The following is a 6,000-nucleotide window of genomic DNA, read 5'->3' as shown; positions in this document are numbered from 1 at the left end:
TCAGCCTGAGGGTGCGTACCCTAGGCTTGCAGATCAGTGGCTGTTTAGAACTGCACTGATCAGAGGTACAGTGGTAAACGGGTATTATGTGCCTGGGGTTGCTGCCCCCCACTCTCTGAGACGGCAAGGACCAGAGACATGTGGGTGGCCTAGGGCCTGGTCCTGGCCGCGGACAGCTAGGGAGTACCAGTGGGGTAGCTTAGTTGGTCCAGGGAGCTCTAACAGAGGGAACCACCTGGGTTTGGAGTGGCGTAGAACTGGCCGGTGCCCCTGCAGTTGCGGGCCTGCATCCGTGTTCTATCGTCCCAAGCAGGGAAGTCCATCAAGGTATTGATTGGTCTCTCCTGGCTTTTGGCTGGAAGGGGGTTGTGTTGGACTTGGCTCTTCTTGCAGGGTCATCCCTAAACTTGTTGCCTTCCTCCTAGCTTTTTTTTATAACATGGTGTTTTTAGGACTCTCTGCACTTTAGCACTGGCTAGCAGTGCAGAGTGTGTGTGCTCCCTGCCCTCCATAGGCTAACATTGGGAACTCCCCCCTTATGGGATAACTCCTAAATAAAACAAAATAAGTATGGCATGTTTGGTAAGTGTGGCATGGAAATGATAAATGCTGTGCAATGGTGTGCGCAGATTTATTTTTACTATTTTAGGAGTGCCACTTTTAGAAGTTGGCATTTCTGTGTGCTGTGTGCCTGCCTGCATGTCTGTTTCTGGAAGTGACCGGGGCTGGTGAGGAGTGGGTGGCTCCAGGGAGGCAGGGTCAGGCTGAATGGGAGATCTGCAATTGGAGTAGTGGGAGGAGAAATCCCCTGTCCCTGAATAGGTCTGTGCCTACCCTGTGCAATGCTAGCTCCGCCCCCTACTAACACCCCTCCCAGTGCCAGTTGGGACTGGAACTTCCAGGACCCTTCCAGAAGCTTCTGCCCCCTTCTAGACACAGGGCAGAAAGGAGTATACATACAGAGGCTGTGACCCCATGGGTGTGTTGTGCTTGTGCTGACTTGGAGGGGACACTCTGCCAGGAGGAACCGCAGTGTGACCCTGCATGCTGGCCCCTGTGCCCAACTTTGCCCCTCGGCCTTCTACAGGACCTGGAAGACACTCTGCAGGAGTAAAGGTTGCTGTACTGGAAGGAGCGCCTCTTTGCTGTGCTTGACTGCTCCTAGGAACTGCTGCTCTGCCTAGTGTGCTGTCCCCCGGTCTGCTGACCTTACCCAGCCTTGCCTCTACATCTTGGACTTAGCGCTTTGTGAACGCTGCAACTCTATTCTACACTCTGGGATTGCTGCCCAACTCTGCCTGCTTTTTAGCGCCTCGTGAGCGCTACAACTGCGCCCCAGGCGGAAGAGAAAGGAGCTGGTGTCCTGCAGCGCGCTGCTGAGGAATCGACCGCCATGAGGGAATCCCCGGCGTGTGGGATTCCCCCCCTGCATACCCAAAACCAGCGGGAGCCCACCCCACGTTTCTCCTGCTTTTTACACCGAGAGCGGGTGCCCACCCCGCAGGTGGACACTCTTCCAAAACCAGCGGGAGCCCACCCAGCGTTTTGCCGCACTTTTGCTTTTAAAACGGAAGCTGGAGCCTACCCCGCGTTTGGCTGAAGAGAGCGGGTGCCCACCCCGCACTCTGAAATCACCGAAGAAATCACCGCCGCGACCCGGGAGAGGAGCGCCCAAGAAAAGAAGGCAAGACAAAACCTCGCAGGCTCCATTTCCGTCTCCCCCTGCCTTGGGGGAAGCCGTCCGGAGCCTCGCGGGCTCTCCATCGAAGTCCCTGGTCCCAGGAGGGGGCCCGGGTGAGCTGAAGAGAGCGGGTGCCCACCTCGCACTCTGAAATCACCGAAGAAATCACCGCCGCGACCCGGTAAAGAAAGCCGAAGTCGGCGCCGGCGCCTGGTTGTGGGTGGGGCCTGCCGAGACAGAACCTCGCGGGCTCCATTTCCATCTCCCCCTGCCTTGGGGGAAGCCGTCCGGAGCCTCGTGGGCTCTCCATCGAAGTCCCTGGTCCCAGGAGGGGGCCCGGGTGAAGTAAGGAGAGGCCTGGAGGCGACCTGTGGGTGTGCGGGGCTCCCGTGATCTGGAGAGAGAGCCCCGCGGATGTCAGAAGAAGCCAAGAGCGAGTCCGGCTGCGACTTCATCTGCCCAGCCCCAAGGAGTGGTGAGTGGGGCTGGGCTCTATCTGTTGGGAGGTGGGGGCCACCTTCCATGTGTTGCGGGGCCAGTGTTTGTGAAACTGCACAGCGGCGCCGCAGTTGCGGACTGCTGCACCATGTTCGGATAATTTTAATTTAGAGCCCCAGGGAGGGGGACTCCAATGTGCCAGTGTCTGTGCAGCTCCAGGTGCCCACGGAAAAGGTGGCAGCTGCACCGAGGGGGCCATATTGTTGTTAAGTCCTGGAGTGGGACTCCCCCGGCCCGCAGTGGTGGAGGGCCACGGTTCTAACTTTGGGCACTTTAAATTTCAGAGCCCAGTAGAGGGACTCCAACTTGGCCCGTGACTTGTGGGCCTCATTCTGCACAGCTGCGCCACGCAGGAGCGGGCAGCTGCAACGTTTTGGGCATTTTTACTTTTAGAGTCCCGGCGGGGGCTCACACTTGACAGTACTGGTTTTACTTTACACAGCTGCCCTGCCGGACAGTGGGCAGCTGTAACGTTTGCGTAATTCTGATGGTTAGAGTCCCAGAGTAGGGGCTCCCAAGGCGTAGTGGCGCCACAGGCTAATCTGCAACGTTGGTGGCATTTATAATGTGCACAGGGTTTTTATAACGTTTCCCCTGCTGATTGGTGCATAATGTATTTGATGACGCCTAATGCACATGATGATGTCATGATGTATGCATAACATGTTTTTATGCCTAATGATGATACCTAATATCATGCTTTGATGTTCTAGGTTCATGCCTGATAACGTTTTTATGCCTCATGCTAATGTGTCCCATGCCTAAGTTCATGTTATGATGTGCTAAGGTTATGCCTGCGCTAACGTGTTCATGCTATAATGGGATTTATGCTAATGGGATGATGCTAAGTTCAGTTCTTTTACCAGTAGCTACTGGCTATTATTACTGGTTGTTTTACTTTTATTACATGTACTGTTAATGCTTCTGATGGTTCTGGCAGCGACCCAATTGGCGCTGCCCGGTACATAATCCCCTGTAAATTGCTACCTGGTGCCAGTTGGCACAGTGTACATGTATGTGATTGCATTCTAATGTGTTTTTATAATACAAAGGCTATTTTTATATAACCTGGTGGGGAGTCTCTTTTGTAGTGTGCCTAGTGTGTCGCCGCTGTGGGCGTGTGTTGCGCAAACGCTTTACACATTGCCTTTGGGATAAGCCTGACTGCTCGTTCCAAGCTACCAAGGGGGTGAGCAGGGGTTATCCTCAGGGTGTAGCTCCCTCGCCCTGACTAGAACGGGGGCTTCTACCTGGCTTTGGCGCTTGCCCTAGCCTACCGGGTTTGTAGATAGCTCGTTGTGGCCTTCCATTCCAACTCTGAAGGCAGACTTCAACAAGCTAAACAGACTCAAAGCATTATTGTTTCAAAAGGAGGAAGCTCTCACATCTGCTCGCAAAACCTTTGAACTGAAGGTGGGTAGAACTTACAGTCACTATTAAATACAAACCTTCCACTGCATGTCGATGAATTAGTGCATCACATTTTTAATGCCTCTAACACGGCCGGTCTCGCACACTTTTTTAAAGTAGTCGGTTCCGGCCTCCTCCATTCATTCTAAACTGTCTCTGGAATAACACCAGCTTTTATTCATTCCATTATTTCCAGTATATTCTGAGGATTTCCGCTGCTGTTAGTCTCTATTTGTGGCATTCTCATCCTATTTCTGCTTCTCTGCAATGGATGTTCCTTTTGCAACCCCCCTGGAACTACAGCCGCTGCAACACTATTGTGAAGGCATGCTTCAGTATTTAGCAATATTTCTACTACTAGAGCTGGATCTTGATTGGGCCTTACCATTCACGCCTTCCTGGTTTACCTAGGTACAACCCGAGTTCCACTGTCTTTGGTTCCCCTTTGAATGGGCACTGGATATTTGCGTGGCTTTACAGGCACCCACTGCCAAGGACATTGAACTGCTGAGTCCCTTAGCGACCCATTTTCAGGACTGTCGCTTAGGTTTTCGGCATCTCCACAATGCGAGGTTTGAGCCACTCTCCTTCAAGAAAATATGTGCATCGGCACATGGATGTGCTAGCATGGATGCAGGTTACCCGGTAACTGTCTCAGCACTGGCTGAGACTGAGGATCTTATCTGTTCTTTAGAACTTGAGCTGGTAATCAATAATCTTTTCCAGATCCGGACTCCATTTTGAAGTCCCTGGCCTTTGCATTTGTGAGTGACAAAATGGATTCCTCCAAAGCACCATAATTCTAAATTCTAAATTGACAATTTATTTTTAATTTTTCCAAATATAATTTTATGAATTATGCTTTGAGTTAAATTATCTTTTGGTTAGATTTATATTTTGTAGTAGTGGTGCCCGGGCTTCTCCCCACACCAAAAAATAAGACACTTAGGTGTTGATTCCGATCCGTTAAAAAAAATTACCGTACGACTCGTATCTGTAGTTTTTTACGTACGAATCGCACAAGTATCGTACGAACGGCCAAGTACGATTCGTATTGGTATTTTGTTACGTACGAATCGTACAAGTCCCGTACAAACGGCCAAGTACGATTCGTACCGTAAAAATACATACAAATGAACTCGGGAAAAGTGTACGACACGTCCCCGGACAGTTTTACATACAAATCGTAAAACTGAAGTCCGAGCGCACAAGTACGATCTGTACCTGCGTTCCGAAGACACATTCGTTTGTAAAACGTCCCGTACGGAGCGAACTGTGTACCACCCCTACCCTGGGTACACCTGGGCGAGGGGTACGAGTCGTACGGCCACCCCCAGCCTCCCACCCCTCCCGCGTACGTCTGCACCGTACCCCCAGCCCCCCCACCGCATGTACGCACCGTACCCCCCCACCGTATGTACGCACCGTACCCCCAGCCCCCCACCGCATGTACGCACTGTACCCCAGCACCGCATGTACGCACCGTACCCCCAGCCCCCCCACCTCATGTACGCACCGTACCCCAGCACCGCATGTACGCACCGTACCCCAGCACCGCATGTACGCACCGTACCCCAGCACCGCATGTATGCACCGTACCGCAGCACCGCATGTACGCACCATACCCCCAGCCCCCCCACCGCATGTACGCACCGTACCCCAGCACCGCATGTACGCACCGTACCCCCAGCCCCCCCACCGCATGTACGCACCGTACCCCAGCACCGCATGTACGCACCGTACCCCAGCACCGCATGTACGCACTGTACCCCAGCACCGCATGTACGCACCGTACCCCCAGCCCCCCCACCACATGTACGCACCGTACCCCAGCACTGCATGTACGCACCGTACCCCCAGCCCCCCACCGCATGTACGCACCGTACCCCAGCACCGCATGTACGCACCGTACCCCCAACCCCCCCACCGCATGTACGCACCGTACCCCAGCACCGCATGTACGCACCGTACCCCCAGAGCTGGGGGTACGATGCGTACATGCGGTGCTGGGGTACGGTGCGTACATGCGGTGCTGGGGTACGGTGCGTACATGCAGTGGGGGGGCTGGGGGTACGGTGCGTACTTGTAGGGCTGGGGTACGGTGCGTACCGGGCCCCCTTTTCCTCACGCATCGCGCCGTACTTAGCTTTTCCGGCACTTTTTGGCTCCCGTAAAAATATTGCCGTGCGGAGTGCTGTGGGTACGAATCGTACTTGCTGGTCCGTAAAACGCTGCCTGACTCCATGCGAATGTCGGCGTTCGTGCTGTCCCGGATCACATTTGTATGTGTTTTTCAGCCGTACGGTCTTTTCTACGATTCGTATGGAAACAGGTTTCCGTACGAATCGTACTTGCTAGTTTGTACGGTTTGTTTACCGGGTACGAGTCGTACGGAGAAAACGCTCCGTACA

General features: G+C 53.6%; 1 long non-coding RNA gene across 3 annotated transcripts in view; it reads left to right on the top strand.

The window, feature by feature from the left end:
* The first annotated feature begins 1,860 nt into the window (after positions 1–1,860).
* The window catches only part of LOC146797953 (uncharacterized), a 242,856-nt gene continuing 238,716 nt past the window's right edge, over positions 1,861–6,000 (top strand). For 2 of the 3 annotated variants that reach the window (XR_014968566.1, XR_014968569.1), the window contains exon 1: positions 1,861–2,156. This is a non-coding gene — a long non-coding RNA (uncharacterized LOC146797953). The remainder of the gene's footprint in view (positions 2,157–6,000) is intronic. The other variant, XR_014968568.1, reaches the window with a different exon arrangement.

The sequence above is a fragment of the Triturus cristatus genome, chromosome 9 (genome assembly GCF_964204655.1).
Source record: "Triturus cristatus chromosome 9, aTriCri1.1, whole genome shotgun sequence".
Classification (NCBI taxonomy): Eukaryota; Metazoa; Chordata; class Amphibia; order Caudata; family Salamandridae; genus Triturus; species Triturus cristatus.
Note: the sequence above shows the minus strand (reverse complement) of the source record. Positions and strands in the feature narration are given on the sequence as shown.